The 25,912-nt window shown below is 40.9% G+C and overlaps 1 protein-coding gene across 3 annotated transcripts in view; it reads right to left on the reverse strand.

Moving 5' to 3' along the window:
• MAML3 (mastermind like transcriptional coactivator 3) overlaps positions 1-25,912 on the reverse strand; it is a 450,814-nt gene that overhangs the window by 259,432 nt on the left and 165,470 nt on the right. Inside the window, exons 1-2 of one of the 3 annotated variants that reach the window (XM_058436768.1) lie at positions 17,318-18,433; positions 14,644-14,687 (exon numbers count right to left, since the gene is read on the reverse strand). The exons of the other annotated variants lie outside the window; for them this stretch is intronic. The gene's annotated coding sequence lies outside the window, so the exon portion shown is untranslated. Of the gene's footprint in view, positions 1-14,643; positions 14,688-17,317; positions 18,434-25,912 lie in introns of those variants that run through there. 3 annotated transcript variants of the gene reach the window in all.

Genomic DNA, 25,912 nt, shown 5'->3' on the forward strand with positions numbered 1-25,912 from the left:
TGGATTTTGACAGGTGGAGAAGACGAGCAAGAAAACACGAGCAAAACCTGGAAGTAGGAAATGCTTGGCAGCACACAAAGGCAGGAGAGTAGCCAGGCGGATTGAAGCACAGTCTGTGGAGGACTATGGTGACAGGGAGGTAGATGGTGGCTCTGAAATCATGGTAGGGACTTTGGACTTACTGTGCAGGCAGTGCAGATCCACCCAGGGTCTTAAGAGGAAAATGGAGCCTGGGTTTTAAAAATGGATCAAAGAATCAAGAGATTAGTAAGCAGAAGGTGGTTAGGAGGACGCCCAAGCAGTTTAGGTAACAGATGATGAGGAAACTCATTTAATTTCAGGGACTTAGCACCATCTCCTTTTCTCCAAATGAAGGAGAAGCAACAAGCCTAAGTATCTTGAGGTCAACTTAGGGGCTCACTCTCCTGAGGTTCTAACTGCACCTGGTACATGATCTTCATCACAGCAACTCCCATTGAATTTTCACAGTTCACTTTCATGTCTGTTTTCTTACCATTAAAAGTGCCTTATAAGCAGGGCCTTTGGCTTTTCATTGTTTCCAGAGGCCTAGAAGAGCACCTAGCATGTGGCAGTCAGTCAAACATCCCAATCATGCTACTTTATTCGTTTTGATTTCCAGAGAAAGATACGGAATCGCCCATAGTCACAGATGAGAAAATAAAAATCCAAATTTCCTGTCTCTACTGTTAACTGGTTCTGTCTTAGAACTAGAAAGCCTTAGAATTATGATATATGTCTACGTATTAAGGACCGAGGGGTTAGTTTCACAATCTTTTCATATCCCAGTTTTCCTTTCTAGTTCTCAAAAAGTGGAACCACCAGCTTTCAACCTCTTTGAGTTATCTCCTCTGATTACGAACTCTTCTCACTGTACCTTCTGGGCTACCTAAACCGCACTGCAACTACAACTCATCACAAGCCTCCCAGGCCCTCTCAATCAACTCTCATTTGGTGATTGTGGACTAAACTACAGAAAGTGTCCAAAGGACTCTCTTTATCTCTAGCTCCACAGATTCTGTTTCAAATGTCAACTTCCCTCAAATTCTTGGCTGCACACCAGGTATAACTATATTTAATGATACTGGTATCTGAATGAATACAACAGAACCTAGAGAATAAACCCTCAATATTAATGAATTCCCAAATTCAGGAATACAATAGCATATAATTTGCCTTGTGCTTCATAATATAAATATGACTGAAAATGTAAGGGATCTCTTCAGCCCCTAATGACTTATTTCCCTCTTAAGGAGTGATTTTTGCATTAGTCATATTTTTCTCTGAAATAATTTTAATTTTTTTTTCTTATTTTCATATGGTAAATTCATTTATGGCCATGACCTAACCACCCTTTAATCTGGTCAATACTTCCATTTTCCGGGTTAGGTAGAATTACTTTCTTAATCTTCTTCACTTCCAAAATCTGATACTAGCACTTGACTTTCTTTGGGGAGCCATTTCTAAAGAAGACACCTTAAAAAAAAATCACAGTGTGAGCATTCCCTGGTCCAGACTTGGAATGGACCTTTCTCATGGCCCTCTGAGATTGGGAGGATCAGCAGTGGGCGTGGCTCATTCACTAGCGGACCTACTTGCTCTCGGAACCCATTTTAGCTTGTAAATTCAAGATTCAAATGTATGCTTTGGCAAAATTACAGATTTCTTTCTATCTCACACTTTTGGGGTTCTTTTAAATACACAAACTGCTTTTCTTTTTTTAAAATTTCCAACTTTTAAGTTCAGGGGTACCTATGCAGGATGTACAGGTTTGTTACATAGGTAAATGTGTGCCATGGTGGTTTGTTGCACAAATCATCCCGTCACCCAGGTATTAAGCCCAGTATCCATTAGCTATTTTTCCTGATCCTCTCCCTCCTTCCCCCACCACTCTCCACAAAATGTTAAATCTGCAAATACCAGGTGTCTATTAAGGAACCAAATAAATCTTGCCCTTTACAGTGGTAGCCACACTGGGCAACATTTCTAAGGTTTATCACAAAAATATAACCAATCCTTTGTTTAAAATGTCTTTGAAGTTCAACTTTGAAATGACCATCAGAACCAGTTTACAAGCCTTATCAGAAAACAGAGGCCCATGACTTTATAGTCACATTTTGTTTTTGACTCAGAGATGCATCACTCCATGTGATCAACAACCACCTTAGCCACTAGACTTGGCTCCTTACACTTTTTCCACTTCCTACAAAGTCAATCCACTAAAATAGTTGCCACCAAATAACAGTAATAGCAAAAGTGTGCTAAAATGAGAGAAGGTTTGGGGAAGATGGCAATGTTCCATATCATAATTGTGATGGTGATTATACAAATGTATACATTTATCTAAACTCACAGAAATATGCACTGAAAATTAGTGAATTTTACTTTATGTAAATTATACCTCAATTAAAAGTTTTTAATTGTGAATTCTGAAGACAATTTGCAAAGAGGAATTATCCATGTCTTAAGTATGAAAATAAATGTATGAAGCTTTTGATAATTCTAAAGGAGCAAAATAATAACAATCATTTAGATTAGCTAGAGAACTATACACTTATAAACCAAATACGACACAGAATACGTTACCTAGATTATGCAACAAAAATACCAGGTATTTCATTTTCTCTTTCAGATGAATATACTACCTTTCAGTAAGATATATTCTTACTGATATATATAAAAGATAATATATATAAAGAGATATATAAAGATATATATAAAAGATAATATATATTCTCTTTCAGTAAGACTGTTTCTGATGAGTTCATTGAGCCATTTACATTTTTTCTTGGATTTGTGACCACTGATATTCAGCTGTTGGATGACTGCTTAGAGTAAGAATCCAGTGTTTAGCCATAAATCAAGCTACTTGACTCATTCAGGTGTTTCATCCTTCTTCTTAGCATACTGAAATCATGCTATGGTCAACTAAGTTAAGTGACCCAGTCATAGGGCCAGGCCATGGGTCACTAATATTGGGCTTTAAAAGAGTTCTCTAAAACCAGCAGGATTTCTCCAACAAGTCATTTCAAACCTCAGGAGCTTTGTTTTGGCTGCAGTGCATGAATAGCAAAGGTAGGCTGAATTTGCTTTCCCTACTTCAGTCCATTGTTTTGGTCACACGCAGGCCAAATTCAAAACAGTGCTGAATCTATCGGCGAAGATTAAAACACTGGAAAGTGATTATTGATTTGTTTGGGCGGGTCTACATCGTAAAGGTTAAGTGTAGTAAGTGTAGGTTCTGGACCACAGACTCTTGGAAACCTCTTTGTTTCATTGAGCAGTTATTACTGGAACACAGCCTTGGCATCACCCCCACAGGGAGTTATATATTCAAGTCAGGCCCCAGTCAGGATATTTCTTGGTCAAAGGATAAATGAGGTCTCCTAAAACAGTCCTGACAGGCCACCAACATCTGTGAATACCACGAGTTCACACCTGTAATCAAAACCACTTATTCTCCAAAAAACAAAAACAAAATCAAAAACAAAAACAAAAACCAGCTCAGAGGATGGGATGCTGCCACGATTCTCTCTCCCTTCTAGACAAAGAACGGTCAAAAACCATTTGCTTTCAATCCAAACTGCTTTGATAAATCTTGCGGAAGCAACAAAAATAGCTGTGTCATGCAGAGATGATAGAATTACCTTTCACCATTACATCAGAACAAAAACCTCCAACAAAGGCAAAATTTCTCATTCTCCCATCTAACTACATTCACAGGCAAATCCCTAAAATTCAAGCCAAATTACATACAAGTATTTTACATAGCTTTTTGCATTTAGAACACATAATTCAAAATGTGGTTGATGAATTAATGGCCTACAATGTTCCTTTAAAACCAAACCAAAGGCCAGGCGCGGTGGCTCACGCTTGTAATCCCAGCACTTTGGGAGGCCGAGGCGGGCAGATCACAAGGTCAGGAGATCGAGACCACGGTGAAACCCCGTCTCTACTCGGGCTGGTGGGGCCTGTATCCCACTACTGAGGTGAGGCAGGAAAGAATGAACCGGAGGAGTTGCATGAACCAATCCCACTGCACTCACCTGGCGACAACAAATGACCAAAAAAAAAAAAAAAAACAAACAAAAAAAACAATTATTCTTACATTAAAGAATTTTTTTGTTTGTTTTTTTTTTTTTTTTTTTTTTTAGACAGATCCCATGCAGTGGCGCTATCTCAGCTCACTGCAAGCTCCGCCTCCCGGGTTCACACCATTCTCCTGCCTCAGCCTCCCCCAGTAGCTGGGACTACAGGCGCCTGCCACCACGCCCAGCTAATTTTTTGTATTTTTAGTAGAGACAAGGTTTCACGGTGTTAGCCAGGATGGTCTCAATCTCCTGACCTTGTGATCTGCCTGTCTCGGCCTCCCAAAGTGCTGGGATTACAGGCGTAAGCCACCGCACCCAGCCATTTAATTGAACTTAATAAGTGTCTGTTACATGAGTACTATGTTAACCACTATTATAGGAGATTTTAGAGAAGTATAAGGCATGTTATCATTCCTTAATGTACTTATAATTTAATTGAGAAAGGCATTGTACACATTAAACAGCTAGTTGAGTGAATTTGGCAATATCCTAAACATTGCTGGGCTTCCATTTCCTCACTGGTAAAATGAAGGAGTCAGAACAGATGATTCCCGAGACTCTTCTAGGTCTCAAGTTCTATAAACCTTTCAATGCCTACTTAGAAAACAATCCAAGATAATAGATGGTGAAGTCCAGATAATATATGGTCAAGTCCATATATTATATTGTATTTATTGATAAATAATCAATACAATAGGTCAGAGAAGAGAGAGATCAATTTTGAGGTGGCAAAGGTTTTCTGGAAAGAGAAACTTCAGCTTGGACTTGAAGGACAGGTAGAATGTGAAAGGGGCAGGAGGTGGTCACTGTTTACTGAGAGTGCAGAGGGCTTGTGCAGGGTGACTGGAAAAATTCTTGATTGGGGCAGGGAAGATGAGTTTGTATTTGTCTCTGTGGATAAAGGGATTATATGTTGTCAAGTGGTGGATTTAAGTAGGGGAAGTGATATGACGACTTGGTGACATGATCCTATTAACCTGCAAATCAAATCACACCATTCTCTTCTCAGAGCCATCCAGCAGCATCCCATCTCTCTCAGATAAAAGCCAAAGTCCTGGCCGGGCGCGGTGGCTCACGTCTGTAATCCCAGCACTTTGGGAGGTCGAGGCGGGGGGATCATGAGGTCAGGAGATCGAGACCACCCCGTCTCCACTAAAAGTACAAAAAATTAGCCGGGTGAGGTGGCGGGCGCCTGTAGTCCCAGCTACGTGGGAGGCTGAGGCAGGAGAATGGCCTGAACCCCGGGGGGCGGAGCCTGCAGTGAGCCGAGATCGCGCCACTGCACTCCAGCCTGGGTGAAAGAGCGAGACTCCATCTCGGAAAAAAAAAAAAAAAAAAAAAAAAAAAAAAAGCCAAAGTCCTTGTAAGGGCCTGCAAGGCTTTGCAGCATCTGCTCCTTCCACCCTTATCAACTGTCACCTTATCTCCTCCTCTCCCACACCAGCCTCCTCAGACTCTTCCTCATATACCAGGCACAATTCAAGCATTTTCACATGCGTTTCCTCGGCCTAGACTGCTCTTCCCTCAGGTATCTCCATGTTTGGCTACTCCTTCATGTAACTGCTCAAATGTCACTTCTCAGTGAAGCCTTCCCTATCACCATATCTAAAATTGCAGCCTACCCTTTCCATACACACAGGCTCACACACGAATGTGCGTGCACACGTGCACACATACACACCCCATATATCTCCTTATCTCCCTTCCCTGCTCTTATTTCGTTACATCTACCGTATTCTACCATGTGATATGATTTATTTACTTTGTAAAATGTCTCTATCCACTGCTCTCCTCCCTTGGGTAGTATAAACTCCATGAGGAAAGGGGGTTTTGTCTGCTTTATTCACTGCCATATGTCTCGAGCCTAGAAAGGTGTCTGGCCTAGAATAGGGGCCCAGGAACTATTTGTCCAGTGAATGAAGGCATGAATATAATGAAAAAGGTGTGAAGTCATTAACCTCACAGATTGAACTGCAAAGTGGAGGGCCTAGAGGTTATGAAAACTTGGACTAAAGGAAGGCAATGGGAAGAAAAAAGAAGCTGACTAGGATAGACTTCATCGAGAAATAACAACCAGGGGCTGTTAACTATCTCAGTATTCAGGCCTGGATTAAAGGAAACATATTCACCACGGGAATTAGGAGAATGTCAGGGGCAAAAGAGGAACTGAAAATGTACTGAAAATAAAATGATGCATAGTTTTATAAACAAATATCAGTCAGATTTAACTTCCGTTGTTTCCAAACATAATTGACTGCTATTTTCTTCCTGCTTACATTTCTGAGAATGGCTAAAAGGAAACTAAAAAAGAAGGAAGTGGGAAATGTATAACGTGCCATACTTTCCTTTTAAGGCAACTTCAGCCTGAATGCTGGGCAAAGCCTCCCACATTTCACAATTTGTTCTCTATCAGCTCTCAGGAACACAAAATACAGGAAAGACAGATCCTGTTCTTCTGGTTTTTTTTCCTTTCTTCTTCTTCTCTTCATTATGTTTTCTCCTCCCCCAAAAACAGTAATCAGGGCAGATGACAAGAAATCTTTTTAACATCAGCCTTGGTGTAATAAGCATCTTGGAAATGGAAAAAGAAAGAGGGGATGTGATGAAGTCTTTACCAGTCTGTGCAGATGTTAAGACTTTACTAGAGCCACAGAAAGAAAGTACTATTTATGTCAGGTTAATATCAATTTCATACATTTCTTTAGAAATTATGAATGCATAGTACATTAACATCCAGTCATCCAATATTACTTAGAATCATAGGTGATATCTTCAGGGAAAAAAAAGGTGGATGGTCTTATTTCCTGATTGAAGAAATCTCAAGCACAGTTGAGAAGCTATATGTGGTTAGTATGTACGTAAGATAGGAGCTTTAAAAGCAAGTCCTACATTTCCGCAAATTCAAATTTTACTATTACCTCTTTTAAAATTCAGTATTTTTTAGAGGCATTTGCTTAATCAAGTTTGATTCTATACTTATTTTTCTGCCTTTTAAATACATACCCTAAATTAAAACTAAATCAGTGGTTCTCAACTAGGGTAATTTTTTTCCCTCCAGGGCACATTTGGCAATGTCTGGAGATATTTTAGTTTTCACAACTGTGGGGAGAAGAGGGTGTCACATCGATTAAACAGAGGCCAGGTACTATGGTCTGAATGGCTGTATTCCCCCAAAATTCATATGTTAAAACCTGATCATCAATGTGCCATATTAGAAGGTGGGGCTTTTAGGAAGGGAATTAGGTCCTAAGGGCAGAGCCTCATGAATGGGATTAATGCCCTTATAAGAGTTCCTGGTGAGCTGCTTTGGCCCTTCCACCAGGAGAGATACAGCAAGAAGGCACCATCTATGAACCAGGAAACAGGCCCTCACCAGACACTGAATCTTGATCTTGGACTTCTCAGCCTCCAGAACTGCAAGAAATAAATTTCTGTTGTTTATAAACTACCCAGTTAATGGTATTTCGTCATAGCAGCCCCAATGGACTAGGGATGCTGCTGAACATCCCAGAGTACGCAGGACAGTCCCCACCACAGAGAAGAATCTAATTTAAAATGCTGATAGTGCCGAGGGTGAGAAACTCTGGCCTAAATCATCTCTCATAGAGATCCCTAAATTATGATAAAGCAATAACCTTTTTAGTCCAAGTGTGTCCTTCACATAAGACTAAGGAGTGGAAGAGTGGAGCTCTGCAAATTGCATTGTTTGAAAATGCAGTCAGACCCTACTTTGGAGCATTCTGCCCTTATTGGTAATACTAATTATGAACATATAAATTAAGTATCCAGATAAGAATTAAAAGGATGTTCTGGCCGGGCGCGGTGGCTCATGCCTGTAATCCCAGCACTTTGGGAGGCCAAGGCAGGTGGATCGCCTGAGGTCACGAGTTCGAGACCAGCCAGGCCAACATGGTGAAACCCCGTCTCTACTAAAAATACAAAAATCAGCTGGGTGTGGTGGCGTGTGCCTGTAATCCAAGCTACTCAGGAGGCTGAGGCAGGAGAATTGCTGTAACCCGGGAGGCAGAGGCTGCAGTGAGCCAAGATCTCGCCACTGCACTCCAGCCAGGGCCACAGAGTGAAACTCCCTATCAAAAAAAAAAGGATCTTCTATGCTCTTTTCTGTTCCTAAGCAGAAATTAAGGGAAATTCATCACAGAATCAGTGGACACCAAAGCTGAAAGGGACTGCAGAAGGTAGCACAATGGATCCTCTTGCTTTACTGATGGGAGGGGAAGTGGTGCAGACTGAGGTCCATAGTCTTGCTTCCAGGCCCCAACTGGTCAGTTTCAGAGCTTGGATTACAATTCACTCCATCCCTCAGGTCTGTGCTCCTTCTCCTTGACTCAGAAGCACATGTGAAGAATGGAGCCCAAGAAGGTTACAAAAAAAAGTCTTTGGACCAAAGTCTCCCTCTTGATTTCAGCCTCAAAGGAAGTGAGCTAATGTGGAGATGCATGGCACTCCTGGCTCCCCATCCTTGGAAGTGGTGAGCCTCCCAAGCACAGGAGGATTCAGCACCAACTCTGGCTGCAGATCTATCCCAAGGCCCAGATTGCATTAGCCAAGACCTCTCCAGGAGGCCTGTTGGAGTGAGCAGAGAAGAGCCTCAACAGGTGGCAAGTGGTCTCAAGTGCCACTTCTCTCTGAAAGTAAAGTCCTGCAAAAATGAAGATCTACAAATGCTTTAAAAACGAGTGGCAGAGGATGGCCTCTCTGCCCTTTCTCCTCCTGGGTAAAGGGCAGTTGACCCTCACTGTGTCTTCCAAATGCCTCCCATGACTTCCCAGCATCAACCACATCAAAAAAAAAAAGAGAGAGCACACAACTGCGCTAGGCATTCACAACATTCTCTTCCTCCAGGGGCTCCAATCTGGGCCCTGGCAGGTTATCAAAGAGCCTTGAGTCTCTTTGTCCCCCATCCCCAATCTGTCTTGGTGGCTCTCTTTGGCCCTCCCATGGATGACATCCCCCCCAGAGACCTTGCCAGTCAGCCTGCCCACCTGGCCTCCCCACAGAACTGGCTATATAGCAGGAAACGGATTTGCCACTTCTCCATTTCCAGATGGCACTGAAACAAGTACACATCCTCCTTTCACTTTCAAAGAGCTCTATGACTACTTTGAAAGAGCTCTATGACTAGTTACCTTAGAGAAACTGACAGAACAAAGCAAAAAGCCTGCTCATTGGTACTAGTAAAATCATAATATCAGCCACTACTTATGAAGCATCTTGTATGTGTCCAGCTCTGTATTAGGTGTTATACCTGCATTATCTACAAGCCTTTCATTAATCCTGCAAGAAAAGTATTATTTTTACTCCCATTGTAAAGGTGAGAGAACTAAGGATTAGAATGATTTGAGACCACAGAACCTGTAAATAAAATTTTAAACGTTTTGGTCTAAGTTGCCTTTCTCTTCAACATGCTAGAAATGAGTCTAGACTTACCTGGCTCATAGCTCCCTCTTTAGCTCTTTTACATAGCATTCATTTAAACATGGCTTCTCACATTTTTCTGCTTGGAGGCAGAGCTTGTCCAACCAACCCTCTGTAGACACCACTGCCTCCCAGCTCCATTTGCCCCTGTCTGCGGAGCTCCTTCTATACTGTTCACATGTGTCCTCTAGTTGCTGCTTTAGCTCTATCCAGGCCTAGCCACTAAGTTGGGTTAGTGGTTGCTACGGTTTGAATGTGTCCCCTCAAAAATTCAGGTGTTGCCAATGTGACAGTATTAAGAGGTAACAGGGCCCTTAAGAGGCCATGAAGGCTACTCCCTCATGAACAGCAGTAAGGCCCTTATAAAAGAGGCTTCCCACAGCATTCAGTTAGCTTGATCTTCTACCTTTCTGCCATGTGAGGACACAGTGTTCCTCCCCTTTACAGGATGTGGCATCAAGGTACCATCTTGGAGACAGAGAGTAGCCCTCCCCAGACATCTGAACCTGCTGGTGCCGTGATCTCGGACTTCCCAGCCTCTAGAACTGTGAGAAAATAAATTTCTGTTCTTGATAAATTACCCAGTCCTGGGTATGTTGTTATAGCAGCACAAAATGGACTAAGGCAGTGGTTCTCTGGAACAACTGCCAATAGTAAGTAGGAATATCCCATTGTCCCACCCAGGGTCTAGGTGAGTATGGACAGTCTCAGGGCTTGACTGAGCACTGAGCTATTTTCTCTCTGGACTATCTTACTATCTGTTTGGCTGGCCTGCTACAGAGCTTCTGGGATCTTGGCTCTCCCTTTATGCATTCGGCGTCTTCCAGAGGCCGAGCTCAGCCCTGACCCCAGCTAGCTGTCTGGAGGCCCTAGTTCAGACAAGCCTCTTTATCTTAGGGCTTGAGGCCTGGCTTCTGGGATCCCTCACCTCATCCGGAAGGATCCTTTTGGCTTTACAGCCTCAATACCCACAGACAACAAAGACTGGGTCCACTCTGAGAATCAGTTGTCACTCTCCACCTTGATCCCTGAGAGAAATTCCCTTCCCCCACCCTGTGCATACACACTTCCTTTGGCCATTACTGTGGCCTTATTTTGACTTGATTTTTTTCCCCAGTCTCTGAAGCTTTGTGAGAGTTCTGGCTAAGACATCATCTCCCTAGCCTCCATTCCTGGTTTAGACCCAGGCTGATTTACTTCTTTACATGGAGTCCAAACATATCAAAAATCTAATGCCCTGGGCTACCCTGATTGTAATCTGCTCACCCTCTAGAACCTGGTTAACTTAGGAAGACTCATAAAGGTGCTTTTAGTCTAATGATAGAGTTAAGTTGTCCAAATCAAGTCACCAGACTCCCGGGGGATTCATTGTCCATTCAACAAATATCCACTGAGTGTCTACTATGTAGTCAGCACTGATGGTGGCATTTGGTGCTAGGGATTCAGCAGTGAGCATGACAGCCAAAGTTCTTCCTCTCAGGGAGCTCATATTCTGCTGCAGGAAGATAGGCAATACATGAATAAACAAGTAATAATAATAATAACAATAATAAAACCATTGGTGGTCAGCCTCACTCAGAGAAGTAAAATAAGGTACTGCGGTAGAGAATTGTGTAGCCAGAGAATACTCCTCTCTGTTGATTTTAAGCTAAAATCTGAATTACAAGAAGAGTTGCGGCAAAAGTTCTGGGTTGGGAACAGAAAGAATGCCAATGTTGTTTTTAAAAACGATCTTTTTATTTTAGAAATAGTATATTAGTTTCCTAGAGCTGCTATAACAAAATACCACAGACTGGGTGGCTTAGACAACAGGCATTTATTTTCTCAGAGTTCTGGAGTCTGGAAGCCCAAGATCAAGGTCCTGGCAAGGTTGGGTTCTTCTGAGAGCTCTCTCCTTGGCTTGCAGACAGCTACCTTCTTGCTGCCTCTTCACATGGCCATCTCTCTGTGCACAGGCACCCCTGGTGTTTCTCTTACTTCTAAGGACACCAGACATATTGGCTTAGCGCCCTACCCCAATGGCCTCATTTTAACTTAATCACTTCTTTAAAGCCCTTATATGCAAGTATGGTTCTATTCTGAGGTACTAGGGCTTTAGAATTCAATATATGAACATTGTGGGCAGGGGTGGGGAGCAGTTCAGCCCATGATAAATAGTTTTAGATGTAAAGAAAATTTGCAAAGATAATACAGAAAGTTCCCATATATCCTGTACCTAGTTTTTCCTATTATTAACATCTTATATTAGCATGATACATTTGTCACAACTAATGAACCAATATTGACACATTATTATTAACTAAAATTCATCCTTTACTCAGATTTTCTTCATTTTTACCTAATGTCACTTTTGTGTTTTAGGATCTCATCCAAGATACCAACATCACCTTTAGTCATTATGTTTCATTAGGCTCCTTTTGGCAGGGACAGTTCCTCAGGCTTTCCTTGTTATAGATAACCAGTTTGGAGAGGATGGGCCAGCTATTTGGAGACTGACAAGCTTGTAGAATGTCTCAGCTGTGATTTGTCTGATGTTTTTCTCATGGCTAGACCCGGGTTATAGATTTTCAGGAAGAAGACCACAGAGATAAAGTGCCATTCTCATCACGTCATATCAAGGATGCATGATATCAACATGATTTATCACGACTGATGTGAAGCTTCACCATCTGGCTGAGGGAGTATTTGCCATTTTCCTCATTGTAAAGTGACTCCTTCTTTTCCCCCTCCTTTCTTGACTGTACTTTTCAAAAGGAAGTCACTATGTGCAGATCTATTCAAAGAGTGGGAAATTATACTCCACTTCCTTGATGGAGATTCTACACAAATTATTTGAAATTCTTCTGTGTGATAGATTTGTCTTTTTCCACATTGATTTTTTCCATCATTTATTTATACCAGTATAGATTCATGGATGTTTATTTTATACTTTCAGTTATAATCCCATGCTACCTTATTTATTTTGCTCAGATTGTCCCAGCTTTGACCTTAGGCACTTGTTCAGTTGGCTCCTGTGCCCTTTTGACATACCCCTATTATTATGGGAGTTTTTTTGAATACTTCCTTAACTCTTGCCGTTACAAGATATTTCAGGCTCCTATATTTCCCCCCACCCAGCCCTACAATCAGCCATTTCTTCAAGAAGCTATGGTTGTTTTTACTGGAGAATGGTATGAGAAACCAAGGTCTGGGTCCCACGTGTGTTCATTGTTGCTGTGGTGTCATTTCTAGGCCCTTTCAATTGACAGAGCAAGGGAATATATATGTGAATGCTAACCTACATATATATACGTATCTATAACATTGATGTATATGCATACATCTGTATCTATATTAAGCTAAACATGAGTTCATACTGATGTTTTCAACTCCAATACATCACCACATAGACCACTCTAGCCTACTCTCCTCGCTTCACTGTAACCTCCACTTCAATAGTGAGAAACCTGCCTCCCACCATCTACTTATTTAATCATTCAGTTCCAATATATCATATGTTGTTTCAGAAGTGTTTATCTGCACCTCCATTAGGAAAAAACTATCAATCAGAGTACAATGCTTATATACAACTGCTTTTGCCTTCAGTTTTGCAGTCTCTATGCATTTTCAAAGTTACTTAGGTCAGCACCTTTATCGCCCAATTCCTTCAGTTAGGTAATTTCATCTATTCGTGATAGTTAGATTCTTTTGTCAGAGTCTGCATTCCTTCTTGGGATCCTCTGACCTCCTAAATATTTTGTTTAAATTTCCACACATTAAGGTACATTCTTTGTGCTGTAAAACTCCATTGATTTTGACAAATGTAGTGTCACATATTCACCTTTATGGCGTTATACAGAGTATATCCACCACCCTAAAACTTCTCTGTGCTTCACCTATTCAACCCTTCTTTCCTCCCAAATCCCTGGCAACCACTGATCTGTTTACCATCTCCAAAGTTTTGCTTTTTATAGAATGTCATAAAAATAGAATCATACAATATATAGCCTTTTCAGACCAGCTAGAATACCTATGTTATAATAGAGAGGTAATAGTCAACAGGTTAAATGTTGCTGAGAGGTAAATAAATACAGAATAGTGACTTCAAGTTGATTATCTCTTATCCAAAAGGCATGGGACCAGAAAGGCTTTGAATTTTGATTTTTTGGATTTTGGAATATTTACCTTATATTTTGCTGGTTGAGCATCTGAAATCCAAAAAATATCTGAAACCCAAAATGTTCTAATGAGCATTTCCTTTGAGCTTCGTGTCAACACTTGAAAAGTTTCAGATAGTGGAGCATTTCAGATTTCAGATTTTTGAATTTGGGGTGCTCGATCTGTGCTAGATTTGGTAACATGGAAAACAGTATTAGACGAGGGTGAAGATGTAAAATATCATTTGGAAAGTAAAAAAGCAAACACACTAGGGAAGACAGAGTAAGTGTGCTGGGCAGTGGAGTATCACTTGATAATCCATGGTCAAGAGTTTCAAGAGGGAATGGTCAGCACCCCCATGTGTTTTACTCCAGTGATGTTCAGCTGCTGCGATGCAGGCACACAGTAGTTGGGTAAATGGATTTAACCAGGGTGGATTTTGCCAGTCAAGTTTAATGGAGGATAAGATGGGACAGAATGTAATGGGTGGACATACAGATGCAATTATAATAATGGACCCTGAGATCTGAGTTGGTTTAAGAGGGAAGTAATGTATCAGGAAAACATGGTTGGGTCCGCAGATGGGATGAGTTTTGATAAAGTCAAGAAGTGGGAGCCAGAACAGGAGGTGGCAGTGGAGTAGTGGGCTATTTGAAGGTAAGATCAGTTATTGCTGATGACAGGTCAACAGTGTGGCCTTCAGAACAGATGGTTCGCATGGGGTGGAGGAGAATATATTGCAAGTGAGGAGATCAAGAAGTCACAAAGCCATGAAAATAGATGGATGGTGATATCATCAAATATATTGACAGGGGTAGAGATGGATAGAAAAGGATAGTTAACCAAGGTACTAAAATTAACTGTGAATGGGGAGGAGTAGCCAGAGGATTCATACATATTTTAACAAGCATGGATACCAATTTCTGTGTTCCTCTTGCTTTGTATGAAAAAGTCAACATACCTAATTTTCTGAAATGATTAGGCATCCACTTATTACAGCATAGCCTACACAAAAGAGGATCACAAGACAAGGTTAAATACTTCGCTCCTGCTCTTTCAAATATACTATTTAGATAGTGTATCAGAGTTCTCTAAAAAAACAGAACCAACATGAGATTTATTTTAAGGAATTGGCTCATGCGACTGTGGGGGCTGGCAAGTCTGAAATTTGTAGGGCAGGCCAGCATGTTGAAAACTCAGGCAGGATTTTATGCTGCAGTCTTGAGACAGACTTTCTTTAGTTTTTGCTCTTGAGGCCTTCAGCTGATTGGATCAGACCCACTCAGATATCCCTGGGTAATCTCCTTTATTTAAAGTGAACTGGCTAGTGATGTTAACCACATTACAAAATACCTTCACAGCAACAGCTAGGTTAGTGTTTGATAAGTAACTGAGCAGTATAGCTCCATCAAGTTGACACATAAGACTAACCATCACAGATGGTATAAATGGAACAGCAAACAGAACAAGACAGCTGTTGCAGCTTTCTGCAATTTAATATGGCAAATATAGATTCTGGCAGTTTTTGATGAGAGGACATTCATTATGACATGGAGAAACACCACTAGATTATATTTTCCTATACACAAAAGTCAGCTTTTCTTTAGCATAGTAAGACATCCTCAAAGACAATCTCTGAAAGTTTTAAAAACAGGCCAAGCTGACAGAGTTTTAAAAGTTTCCTAAAAGGTGACAGATATTAGTACAGCACAAGCCAAGTCTAGAAGTAATAAAGTTGATCTTTCTTACAGGCAACTATTTTAGTTTTCAATGCCAATGACTCAAGAGTGAGGGTAGGAACATAACTCCAGACACAGAAGGGAAACCTGCTCATGACCATGGAGCAGAGTTCTGGAGGAGGAATGCTCAAATCTTAAAGAGCTTCAAATCATAAAGTACATCACATGTTGGCCAATAAGCAGAAGGATTATTACAACACTCTATGCAACAACTGAAGTCTCACTGTATACAACAAAAGGTCAGTGCCTTTAGGTGTGCAAATTTATTTCCTTGAGCTAAAATAGATTGTAAGCAACAGTGAAACATGCCCAACTAACTTGTAAATCACTTAAACCAGCTGTTTATGTCATTTAGCTAAGCAGCCCCAAATGAGGAATGCATAGGTACAAAGATTAAGATGCTGTGCTGTTTAGAGATTGCCCTGTGAAGGGAGGTGCCCATGGAAAGGCTCGTTCAGAGGCACCACACGCATGGCCATATTTGCCCTAGCCTGTGAGGAATTAGCTAGAATTCTACCATGTGCTACAGACACTAGGGAGAGTTTAAGCAAACCACACCAAAAGAGGCAACAAAGATCCCCACTGAGACCCTAATAGCAATTTCATTAAATAAATTTTGGGATGCAATCTCTTCAAGAGTGGCTATGGAAATAGACCAGATCTCTTTGCTGTCTCTGAGGCCATGCCTCATCATTCTATTCTCAACTTCATTCCTGCTGGCTTCCCAAGTTCACTAGGAGCACCCCCTTTTGCAAATATCTAGCCCTCATTATGCTTCTTCCAGCTCTATGGAAAGCAAGGTCAGGAAAAGCAGAAGAGCAAACCAGCACATGCTTTCTGCCACCCATGGCTCTCATTGTTTCCTATGGACTGATAAATACAAACTGGTTTTTTTCCGAGTTTTGTTGTGGACAGGGTCATCCCTTGTCATCAGAGTGCTGTCACATGTAGTAGTCATTTATTTATTCCTCTCCTTTCAGCTCTCCTCCTCCTCCTATCATGTTCTTGCTTGGGCTGAGTATCACAGTTCCTTAGCATACATCAGGGACAGGCATATTTGCCAAGATCCAAGGATAAAGCATTTTGGAAGAAAGCCGAGAAAATGGTGTAGCCACTGAATTTCTACTTCTTTTTATTTAACAGAACTACAGAACTACTTTTAGTCATCATCACTGGATTAAACGCACACAAAACTGATTAGTTCTGGTTGTTACTCATTATTCTCCCACTTCTTGTTTCTAAAAAATCTGCATTACAAACAACCCTCCAGGATCTTATTCCAATCAACCTATCTCAAGTCTTACAATTAATATTCCTAATATAACCACTACACCGTTTGACTTACTTTTTTTTTTTAAGCAATGAAAACCAATGCCAATGAATCATAAATCTCTACAAAAATAGAGGCCAAAGAGGTGAGCCGGAGAGCAAACTTGACACTGGAAAGCAAGAGCCTCCCTTGCCTTCCCCTGTTCACTAAAGCCAGTGGCTCTGGTTAACACAGGAAACACAGTAGATACACAGTAAATTGTACACACACAAAGCAGCCATCGGCAATTTGCCTGGTGGGGTTGGATAGCATGTGGCTGATAGGTCTCAGGAGATGAGGAACAAACAGCCATGATGGATTAAGTGATTGCTATTGGCTGTGTGCTTGCCCTGAATATTTCACCATGGACAGTAATCAATTACTAGAGACCAGTAATGATACCAATCAAATGCACTTAGCACTTCTGCACTATCAACCTGAGGGCTGCCGACCTGCCACTTAGAAAAGGTTTGGGCTATGTGAGAAGTGATCTGTGAGCTAGCCACTGTTCCCACTGTAGCCCAGGCAGAAAAGCAAGCTGCTTTTTCTTCGTGTTAAAAAGATAAATGGATAAATTAGCCACTCACCTGCCCTACATTAAGGTTTATTTTAAAACAAGCAATATTCTCCCTCTCCCTCACTCCCAGAGGGAGGACAGTTTATAAATATTTTGGCATCATATGACGTCTCCTGGTCAGCAGTTTTTTGAAAGCAAACAGCCTCAAAGAAAATGACTGGGCAGAGGCCATGGTAAGGCAGAAAAACAGATGTCGATTGTTTCTGAATACTGCTGGTCACCATAGCGTTGGGTTGTTATGATGTCACTTCTCATCTTTTTGTTCTGTGGTGGGAACGCCATGTGTCATCACTGTATGTCCAGAATGCCTCTATCTGTATGCTGTTCTTTATGGTGTCCATGAGAAGTTGAAAAAGAAAAATCAGCCTCTCTGTGTTTCTAGCATGTCAAAATATAAACCTGTTCTTTCTCTTCCTGGGGTGTGGCATCTTTGTTCTCCCTGCGGTCATCTCCATTTAGATGATGATACTGTGTGGGAGTTCTCGGCATGAATCACAGAGCTGTCAGTACGTGGAGTCTGGTGCACCTTCCCGCCTGGCCACTTTGTTCAGCACAAGTCTTTTATGAAACAGTGGACTGTGGCTGGGCCCCGTGGCTCACACCTGTAATCCCAGCACTTTGGAAGGCCGAGGCAGGTGGATCACCTGAGGTCAGGAGTTCGAGACCAGTCTGGCCAACATGATGAAACCTCGTCTCTACTAAAAATACAAAAAAATTAGCCAGGCGCGGTGGTGGGCGCCTGTAATCCCAGCTACTTGGGAGGCTGAGGCCGGAGAATCACTTGAACTCAGGAGGTGGAGGCTGCAGTGAGCTGAGATCATGCCACTGCACTCCAGCCTGGGCAACACAGCAAAACTCCGTCTCAAAAAAATAAAAGGAAGAAAGAGAAAACAAGAAACAGTATAATCCTAGCACTTTAGGAGGCCGAGGCGGGCAGATCACCTGAGGTCAGGAGTTCAAGACCAGCCTGGCCAACATGGCGAAACCCCGTCTCTACTAAAAATACAAAAATTAGCTGGGCCTGGTGGTGCGTAACTGTAATCCCAGCTACTCGGGAGGCTGAGGCAGAAGAATCACTGAAACCTGGGAGGCAGGGGCTGCAGTGAGCCAAGATCGTGCCACTGCACTCCAGCCTGGGCAACAGAGCGAGACTCTGTCTCAAAAAAAAAAAAAAAAAAAAAAAAAAAAAACAGTGAACTGTCCCACCATTACTACTTTGAAGGACTTTTAGGCTTAACAATCATGGGAACTAATCGAAATGGGGGAAACGCCTTAGATGAGTTGTCCCACACTTAATCCTTGAGGTGTATTTTTTGCTGGGTTTTAACAGTTTTTCCAGACAAGTAAAAACTCCCTTTTCATGAGCTGGAGAGCACAGAAAAGTCTAAGTTCATTAAAGGCTTCCATCCAACTGCCATTTACAGATCACTTCAGTTCTTTAGTTGTCCCATCGTAAACTTATACACAACAGGGACAGGAAGGGGCAAAAGAGAGCATTTAAGAGAGTAGAAATATTTGCATCTTGACTGGGGTGGTGGTTACAAGGGTGTATGCATTTGTCAGAACTCAAACTGTGTACTTGAAATTGGTGCATTTGTTGTATGTAAACTTCATCTCAATAAAATTGAGGTTAAACACTCTGGACTAACAGGCAGCTCCCAATTAACAAGCAAGATCACTGGCTGAGGAAGTGAGAAGGACGTGTCCTTATCTTACCCCTGTTAAACAGGGGGCAATCACTTTCAAATACCACACATTCCTGAAGGAATCACCCTGCTCTACCCCTGCTCAGCATCATTGATGGAAGTGACTGCTCACTGTTGAACCTGCTTCTTCTCTTGATTCCTTGCAGAGGCAGCTGCTGGCTACAGACCTACTAAATTGCAAGTCGCCTCAGTTGGCAGAACTGCCCCTTCTCGACGATTTATAAACTCTGTCCATCGAAAGCACACTCCAGAGACAGGGATCTGGACGGGCCAGAAGCAGGAATCTTGGCCAAGGATACAAAGCTTCCAGAACTACCAAAGGCATTGTCCGCCAATAAAATACCACTCTGAACGGACTCATTCATGTCCCATTAACAAAAGTGTTCCTAATAATAGGTGCCACCTTACTTATGCCACAAGGGCACTGTAAGAATTAATGAAATAATGAGGTCTCTGGAGCACTTGCCCAGAGAGGCGGCCAGGAAAATTAGAACCATCGGCCTCCCCTGCGGCAGCATCTAAGGAAGCCGACGGCTTCTGCTGTCTTCTGCCTGATCTTCCTCCCTATTACCTGTATCATGCAAATCTGGACAAAGTTTTTGTTGAACTTGCCACTGAATGTGTCTAACCTTTCGGCTCAGCCATCTTCAGTGTGGGATGCTATGACTCACGGTCCATGAGTCACGGAGCCCACAGGAATCACGGTGAAGCCCAGAAATGCTGCCTGCTTCCTATCCCACATGCATCACCAAGCCATTGGTGAAAAGCCTCTTCCTGTTTGTCTTCCTACCCAGGTGTTTTTGTCAGGCTACCCTTCTTCACTGAAAGCCAAGGCCTTTAAAAGACTGGATAGCAGCAGTGAACACGTGAATATGTTCATGCCATAGCCAGTAATTTAACAATTTTATTCATCCAGTCTCTGCCCTTAGTACCACTGCTGACCCCTGCACCCCACTACACACACACACACACACACACACACACACACAGAGACAGACAGAGAAAGAGAGATTCACTTCCATCACTTCCAGAATAATTTAAATATTTTAAATATTAAGTATCTTTAAAGTATATTGTCAGGTAAAAGAAAAAAATCAGGACTGTAAGAAAAGAAATAGGATGGAATCAGAAGAAATTAATTGTTTTGTTTCAACAAAGTAATCTTGATTTTTTTCACTTTTCACACTTTTCAGAGTCTGAAGTATTGCTGACTACAACCTCTATAGAGTTATACAGACAACCTCAGTATACAGAAATCTTTACATTTACTTGAAAGGTATAAAATAATACGTAAGAAAATAAACCCTGGTCTGCTGGGCGTGGTGGCTCATGCCTGTAATCCCAGCACTTTGGGAGGCCGAGGCGGGTGCATCACGAGGTCAGGAGATCGAGACCATCCTGGCCAACACGGTGAAACCCCGTCTCTACTAAAAATACAGAAAAATTAGCCAGGCGTGCTGGTGAGTGCCTGCAGTCCCAGCTACTTGGGAGGCTGAGGCAGGAGAATGGTGTGAACCCTGGAGGCGGAGCTTGCAGTGAGCCGAGATAGAGCCACTGCACTACAGCCCGGGTGACAGAGCGAGACTCCAGTCTCAAAAAAAAAATAAATAAATAAATAAAAATTAACCCTGGTTACACTATTTCTAATAATCATGAATCAACATGTGCTGAAAAGATGTTTAATATGAATAGTATTTACTAATTTTAAATGGTAACACTAATATCATTTAATACATATTTCCAACATAAATCCTGTTCTTGAAAATATTATTATTGAAGGTTAAAAAGTTACTTCTGTGCCAATAGATTTTCTTTTGAAAAAAATTGTTTTACTGAGGTAAAATTTACATATAAAGTCCACCAGGTCAGACGCAGTGGCTCACACCTATAATCTCAGAGCTTTGGGAGGCTGAACCAGGGGGATCATTGAGCCCAGGAGGTCAAGGCTGGAGTGAGCCATGATCATGCCACCGTACTTCAGCCTAAGTGACAGAGCAAGACCCTGTCTCAGAAAAACAACAACAACAAACCACCTATTTTAAGTATATAATTCAACAAAAATTTTCAAGTGTACAATTCAATACATTTGAGAGCTTTGCAATCATCACCACAATCCAGTTTGAGGACACTTCCATCAGTTCAAAAATGTCTCATCATGCCTATTAGGGTTAATTTCCACTCCCACAACCAATACAAAGCAGCCCCAGATCAACTTTGCATCTCCCCAAATCGGCCTTTCCTAGACATTTCACACAATTGGAATCGTATAAATGTAGTTTTTTGTATCTGGATTCTTTTAACTAGCATAATTTTGGGAGGTATCCATCTTGTAGCAGGCATCGAGTTCCTTATAACTGCTGTGAAGGAAGTACTCCATCGTATGGCTGTATCATATTTTATTTACTAGTTGACGGACAACTTGGCTTGTTGCCAGTTTTTAGCTAAGAATGATTCTGTTATGAATATTTGTGTATGTTTCTGTGTGGCTATATTTTCATTTCTCCTGGGTAGATTCCTTAGAGAGTCATGGCCTCAGAGCAGCATGGCTGATCCACATGGTAAGTTTTCCTTAGAGTTTAAAGAAGTTGTCACTTTTTTTTCCCAAGACGGCTGTGCCGTTTTACACTCCCACCAGTAATGTATGAGAATTTCAGATTCCACACTTTACCAATACTTGTTATTGTGTGTCTTTTTTTGTTTTGTTTTTGTTTTTTGAGACGGAGTCTCACTCTATTGCCGGAGTGCAGTGGTGTGATCTCAGCTCACTGCAACCTCTGCCTCCTGGGTTCAAGTGATCCTCCTGTCTCACCCTCCCGAGTAGCTAGGACTACAGGCATGCACCACCATGCCCAACTAATTTTTTGTATTTTTAGTACAGACGGGGTTTCACCATGTTGGCCAGGATGGTCTTGATCTCTTGACCTCGTGATCTCCCCACCTCTGCCTCCCAACCTGCTACGATTACAGGCGTGAGCCACCACGCCAAGCCTATTTTGTGACTTTTTAAATACAGCCATTCCAGTGGTGTGAAATGGTGTCTCCTTGGATTTTAATTCACATTCCCATAACTAGTAATATTGAGCACATACTTCATGTTTGTCTGTTTCGGTGAAATGTCTATTTAAATCTTTTGTTCATTTCTAATTGAATTGTTTATATTCTAATATTTGGCTGCAAGAGTGTTTAAAATATAGACATACAGGGCCGGCCACAGTGGCTTATGCCTGTAATCCCAGAACTTTGGGAGGCTGAGGCGGGCAGATCTCTTGAAGTCAGGAGATCGAGATCAGCCTGGCCAACAGGATGAAACCCCGTCTCTAGTAAAAATACAAAAATTAACCAGGCATGGTGGCACACCCCTGTAATCTCAGCTGCTCAGGAGGCTGAGGCAGGAAAATCGCTTGAACCCAAGAGGTGGAGGTAGCAGTGAACCGAGATGGCACCACTATACTCCAGTCTGGGTGACAGAGTGAGAATCCGTCTAAAAAAAAAAAAAAAAAATAGACATACATATATACACACATATATTACATAGATACATTCTGGATAAAAGTCCTTTATCAGGTATATAATTTGCAAACATTTTTCTCCCAGTATGGTTCTTTTCTTTTCTTTTTTTCTTATCTTTTCCTTTTCTTAATCTCCTCTTCTGATCCTCAAAAGTTCTTAATTTTGGTGTGGCGCAGTGGCTCACGCCTGTAATCCCTGCATTTTGGGTGGCCGAGAAGAGTGGATTGCCTGAGGTTGGGAGTTCGAGACCAGCCTGGCCAACATGATGAAACCTCGTCTCTACTAAAAATACGAAAAAATTAGCTGGGTGTGGTGGCGGGCACCTGTAATCCCAGCTACTCAGGAGGCTGAGGAAGGAGAATTGCTTGAACCTGGGAGGCGGAAGTTGCAGTCAGTCGAGATCGTGCCACTGCACTCCAGCCTGGACAACAAGAGCAAAACTCTGTCTCAAAAAAAAAAAAAAGTTTTTAATTTTTATAAAGTCCAACTTACCGATTTTTCTTGTATAGATTACACTTTTGGTGTTGTATCTAAGAATTCTTTGCCACAACCCAGGTAACAAAGATTTTCTTCTATGATTTTAGATGTTTCATAGTTTTAACTTTTACACTGAGGCCAAATATACATTTTGAATTAATGTTTGTGTTTCATGTGACATGGGGGTCTACTTTTTTTGTAATGTGGATATCCAATTGTTCCAGGAACATCTGATGAAAGACAATAGTTTTCTCCATTGTATTCTCTTGGCATCTTTGCTGAAAACCAACTGACCATAACATAAGCATTTATTTCTGGACTCCCAAAATTCTGTTTCATTCATCTATATGATTATCCTCGTACCAATACCACATTGCCTTCAATACTTTCACTTTATAGCACATTTTAAAATATGACAGGGTAGAGCAACTCCTTCACTTTTGTTCAGATTTTGTACAACTGTTGTAACTATTATAGGTCCACTGCATTTCCACATAAATTTGAGGCCCAGCTTGTCAATTTCTACAAAAAATCTAGCTGGTATTTTATAGGGATTGCATTGAATTTACAGATCAGTTTGAGGAAAATATCCATCTTGACAATACTGAATCTTCCAATTCATGAACTGGAATGTCTCCCCATTTATGAAGATATTTCATTTCTCTCAGTCATATTTTACAGCTTTCAGTGTATAAGTCTTACACTTCTATTGCTAACTTAGTCTTAAGTCTTTCTTTTTAAATATTATTGGTAATGGAATTGGGTTCTTAATTTAACTTTCAGATTGTTTGTTTTTTATAATAGAAATGCAGCCAGGTGCAGTGGCTCACATCTGTAATCACAGCACTTTGAGAGGCTGAAGCAGGAGGATGGCTTGAGGCCAGGAGGTTGAGACCAGCCTGGGCAACATAGCAAGACTCCATCTCTAAGAAGAAAAATTAGCTGGGCAAGGTGGTGCATGCCTGCAGTTCTAGGTACTTGGAAGGCTGAGGTGGGAGGATCACTTGAGCTCAGGATCCTGAGGTTACTGTGAACTATGATTGTGCCACTGCACTCCAGCCTGGGCAACAGAGAGACACCCAGTCTCTAAAATGAATGAATGAATGAATGAATGAATGAATAGAAATGGAACATTTTTGTATATTAATCTTGTATCTTGAAATTTTGTTAAACTCACTTTTTAGTTTTAATTGGTGGTGGTGGTGGTGCTGGTGGTGTATGTGTGTGTGTGTGTGTGTGTGTGTGTGTGTGTGTGTGTGTGTGTGTGTTGTGTGTGTGTGTGTGTGTGTGTGTGTGTGTGTGTGTGTGTGTGTGTATTCCTTAAAATTTTGTATATACAGGATCAAGTCACCTGTGAATAAACTTTCTGTTTTTGATTCCTTTATTTTTGCCTTATTGCATTGTCTAGAACTTCTAGTATGATGTTAAATGTAAGTGGCAAGAATAAACACTCTTTACTTTTTCCCTGCCTTAGTGGGAAACCATATCATCTTTCATCATTATATATGATGTTAACTGTGGGGTTTTTTATTGATGTCCTTTTTCAGGATGAGGAAGTTTTCTTCTATTCCTATTTGTTGAAGTTTTTATCATGGATGGGTGTTGGGTTTTATCAAATGATTTTGTCAAATGATTTTTCTTTGCCTAATGAAATGATAACATGGTTTTTGCCCATTAGTCTATTAATACATTATGTTACATTGATTAATTTTCAGATGTTAACCAACTTTACATTAATGGGATAAATCCCACCTGATCACGGTGCATTATCTTTTTTACATTTCAGGATTCAATTTGCTAATATTTTGTTAAGGATTTGTGCATCTATGCTCATGAGGACATTCTTGTAAATATCATTGTCTGGCATTAGTATCCTAAGTTCAAAAGTGTTCCCTTCTCTATTTTCAGAACGGCTTAATGAAGGATTTATATATATATGATGCAATCCACAAGTGAAGCCATCTGGGCCTGTGCTTTTCAGTGTGGGAAGATTTTTGAATACTAATTTGATTTCCTTACTTATTATCATTCTATCCTTTCTATTTCTTCTTGAGTCAGTTTTGGTGATGTGTATCTTTTAGGAATTTGTCTGTAATTTAATTTATCTGATTTGTTGGTGTGAGGTTGCTCACAATACTACCATATAATTATTTTAAATGCTGTTGGGTCAGTAGTATGGCTAATTTTTCACTCGTGATTTGCTAAATTGTGTCCTTTGCTTTGTTTTGTTTTGGTCAGTCTAGCTACAACTTTTGGTTTCACTGATTTTCTCTATTGTTTTTTTCTTTTCTATTTTATTGACTTCTGCTCTAATCTTTATTGTTTCCTTCTGCTTGCTTTGAGTTTCATTTGCTTTTTTCTAGTTGCATATAGTGGAAGCTTAAGTTATTTACTTGAGACCATTTTTCTTTCTTTAAATAGGCAATAAAAGCTATAAATTTCCATCTAAGCACTGCTTTAGCTGTATCCCATAATTTTTAATATGTTTTTTCATTTTCATTAAGTTCAAAATATTATCTAATTTTTTCTTTGACTCACGGATTATTCAGGAGTGTTGTCCAATTCCAAATATTTCTATTATTGATTTATTATTTAATTACATTGTGGCTGGAGAACATATTTCATATGATTTCTTTTAAATTCATTGACACTTGTTTTATGGCCTAGCATATAGTATATTCTGAAGACTATTCCCTGTGCATTTGAAAAGAATGTATATTCTGCAATTGTTAAACGGATTGTTCTATGTATGTCAGTTAGGTTAAGTTGGTTAACAGTGTTGTTCAAGTGTTCTATAGCATTGGTGATTAGAGAAAGTCCTGCTTTCTAGTTATCCTATCAACTAGTGAGAGTGGGATATTGAAATCTTTGACTAGTGTTGTTGAATTATTGTCTATTTCTTCCTTCAGTTC

This window comes from Hylobates moloch, unplaced genomic scaffold (assembly GCF_009828535.3).
Source record: "Hylobates moloch isolate HMO894 unplaced genomic scaffold, HMol_V3 SCAFFOLD_3, whole genome shotgun sequence".
Taxonomy (NCBI): domain Eukaryota; kingdom Metazoa; phylum Chordata; class Mammalia; order Primates; family Hylobatidae; genus Hylobates; species Hylobates moloch.